Source organism: Sphaeramia orbicularis, chromosome 18 (genome assembly GCF_902148855.1).
Source record: "Sphaeramia orbicularis chromosome 18, fSphaOr1.1, whole genome shotgun sequence".
NCBI lineage: Eukaryota > Metazoa > Chordata > Actinopteri > Kurtiformes > Apogonidae > Sphaeramia > Sphaeramia orbicularis.
The window spans coordinates 36,308,879-36,312,516 of record NC_043974.1 but is presented as its reverse complement, the minus strand read 5'-3'; the positions used below and the strand labels follow the sequence as shown (position 1 = coordinate 36,312,516).

At 42.4% G+C, this 3,638-nt stretch overlaps 1 pseudogene; it reads left to right on the top strand.

Annotated features, from left to right (window-relative positions):
- Positions 1-1,090: 1,090 nt before the first annotated feature.
- LOC115438345 (polyubiquitin-B-like) overlaps positions 1,091-3,638 on the top strand; it is a 7,208-nt pseudogene continuing 4,660 nt past the window's right edge.

The following is a 3,638-nucleotide window of genomic DNA, read 5'->3' as shown; positions in this document are numbered from 1 at the left end:
TGAAATGTCTCATGGGCTTCTAGGCTGAAAACCTTTGTTAGAGTCTGAAGAAGCCTCATGTACAATATGATGCTTTAATCCACCTGGTAACAGTAACTACAAGCAATGAAATGAAACTGATGTCAACAGGTGCTTTTAGTCCAGATTTGGATTTGATCCTGATTTTTATGTGTTTATTGTTTTTTTTTTCTTGCCAAGTAAGTGTTTTTTTTCTGTCACGTTTTGTCTTCTTTTTGACACTTCCTCTGACAATATTCATTCTTTTTTTCTTGTCTGAACCCCTAATCAATCAGTCAAAGTTTATTTCTATAGCACTTTAATAACAACATGAAGAAGACCGAAATGCTTTACATCTAAAAACATGATTAAATTATAAGATAAAAACAGTTTAGTCGAATACCATAAATATGCATAAATCAATAAGACATAATACACAGTGATCAAAAAAGACCACAGATTCAAACCTAATAGTGTCTCAGCACTAATGGTTCAAAGCCAGTCTGAACAGGTGTGTCTTTAACCTGGACTTGAACAGGGGCAGGTCAGGAGGCAGCCAGTTCCACAGTTTTGGTGCAGCAACAGAAAATTAACTATCACCCCATTGTTTATACCTAAGACATTGTATTTTGCGTAAATGTTTTAATATTTTATTTTAAATAAATCTTGAATAACATTTAATCCAAACAAGATGTATTTTAAATTTTTAAACAAAAACTTAAAAAAAACAAAAAAACAAACTTTAGAGAATAAAAAAGGCTAAAATAGATGAAGTGATTCTGATTCTTGATTAGAAAATGTACAAGTATTTTCAGTACCTAAATATTTAGAACAGGTAGGTGGGGTATGTGTTATCATGTAGTATTTGAATATGCGTGGATGACATGTGGGAGGGACAGTGGTGACGTTTATTCCGGTTGAAGTCATGTCAAAGTGAAAGTATTTTCTTGGTCTTTGTACTGGGACAGAAACGGTCAAGATGCGCTTCAAAGTGACTGAAAATTCGCCACTGTGAACACATAATGTGGTCGTCCATTCATCTAAGACAGTCCACGACCTCAAGATCCGGCTTCAAGGAAACACTAGTATCCCCATGGGTAAGTAGAGACACCGAGACCACGACCCAGGTCCACAACAAGGCCTAGGCCCCGGTACGAGGCCCAGATCCCGCAGATGAAAACACACATTCCTCCTGGTTCCTCATGGTGTTTTGTTGTGGTTCTTATATGAGGGGGTCCTGTGTTCTGTCCACATCCAGAACGCATGCGCATCAGCTTTGAGGGCAAGACACTGGAAGATGAATGCAAACTGTCTGAGACTGGAATCCAGCCGAGGACCGTCTTATGCCTGTCTGAAACCGGTCAGACCTTCACTGAGAAGAAGAAGGTGATGTACCTAAACCTGTCTGAAACTGACCTGCCCTTCACTGTGAAGAAGGTGAGGTTCCTAAACCTGTCTGAAACTAGTCAGACCTTCACTGAGAACAAGGTGACGTTCCTAAACTTGTCTGAAACTAGTCAGATCTTCACTGAGACGGTGGTGGCGTACCTAAAACTGTGTGGAACCGGTCAGACCTTCACTGAGAAGAAGAAGGTGATGTACCTAAACCTGTCTGAAACTGATCTGCCCTTCACTGTGAAGAAGGTGAGGTTCCTAAACCTGTCTAAAACTAGTCAGACCTTCACTGAGAACAAGGTGACGTTCCTAAACTTGTCTGAAACTAGTCAGATCTTCACTGAGACGGTGGTGGCGTACCTAAAACTGTGTGGAACCGGTCAGACCTCCATTGTGAAGAAGAAGGTGACGTTCCTAAACCTGTCTGAAACTGATCTGACCTTCACTGTGAAGACGGAGATGGGAACCGAACATGAGGTCTGCACGAGCTCCTTGGATCTGGTCAAGACGTTGAAATTAATTCTGCAGAAAAAAACAAAATGTCCAACAAGTGAGTATGAAAAGTCCAGGTCCTGGACTGAGCTGTTGGTTTAGATCAGAACCTTAACCATCAGAGGACAAAACATCTGACATTTAGTTATGATTCTACATTGTGTGTGTGTGTATGTTGTGGCCAATTTAGATTTGTGCTGCGTGTCTGCGTGTGAAAGTGAGCGTGTATTTGTGGTGAGGCACTTGGTTGCTAGGGTCACCTGCACACCTGTGGGCATAGGTAGTAATCAGCCAGGCAGAGGTTATATAAGGGAGACACAAGTGATCAGAGAAGATTTTTGAGCTATGGGAAGCTACACAGTTTTTCCAGTCATGCTTGTGTGTGTAACTGTGAATGGGTGTTATTAGTATTTTTTTTTTTGTCCTTTTGTATATGAGCTCATTTTAAGTCATTCAGCCCTTTTTGTAGGTGTTCTTTAAGATTTGCAAGGAAATGAAATATTAAACGCACATCCATGGTAGACTTTGTTTTACACACCATCATGAGTTGGAAATGGCTTCAAAATCCCCCAAGTGGCATTTTTTGTAGCTAGATTGCCACTATATATATATATATATATATATATATATATATATATATATATATATATATATATGTATATTAAAGGTGGGGTCTGAGATGTTTTTCTGGAGCATTTTTTATTATAGTCCCTAAAATCCCCTTCACACCCTGATTACAACTAATTAATTAAATGCTCTAACACAAAAATTTAGAAATCAGTCACCTGTGGAAGGGACAGGACTGAAAAAAACACCATCCAATCATTTCGAGCGCCCACTCGAAATGATTGAACGGTGATATGTCTATCAAACTGAACTGCCATTCACCCCTCCCCCCTTCCCCCCTCTGTGCGTACCCCTCTTTGCGTTCCCAGAAGCTGGAGCCTTGTACAGGAAGTGTAGCCAGAGCCTGGTTATATTAGTTCTATTAGGAAGGAAAGTTCACCTGCAAACTGTTTAGTCACTAACATAAACCACTAGGAAATATAACATTAGTCACATAGGTCTGAACTGGGGCTGTTCTGGAAGAGTGGGGGGGGTTGGAGGAGACTGAATGAGGTCTGCATGGATACACGAGCTGGAGGTTCAGCCGGGGCCTTAGTCGGGGTAGGAGCCCGAGGTGTACGGGAGTGAAGCAGGGGACGGAGCCTCAGCCGGTGTCGGAGATGGTTCGGCAGGACCGGACCATAGACGGCGTCGGAGCCCAACCCGGGTCCGGAGCCTCAGCTGGCGAATTGTTACTGTGCAGCGTTTGTGAACCCTCAGGAACAAGCATTGCGAGTGCCACTCCTCTGGAGGCGTGGCTTCGGAGGGACGTCTGAAGAAAGGGGTTTGGACTTTTGAACTGAGTATTTTCAAAATGTAGCTTGCTCGAACCGTTTTTCTAAGATCTCAGACCCCACCTTTAAGCTACAAACATAAGAAGGCAATAGTCCAAGTATGGCCTTGTAAATAAAGGTGAATGTGTGCTGCCCATAGAGTTAGAGGAATGGTAAAGCGTGTTCAGTTTCACTGTCACTTTGACAATCACCCCCCCCCCAATGAAACCGCTTCCGTGTTTGTTGCTGCTGCGGCCATAATGCAGCTGCGTGGAGCTCAGGTTCCAACAATGCACGTCATGACAAATTTCTGAAAATGCCCAAGTGACCTACCGGCTCTGTTTGGAAGCAAATGGATTGTTTATGGTGGAGGAC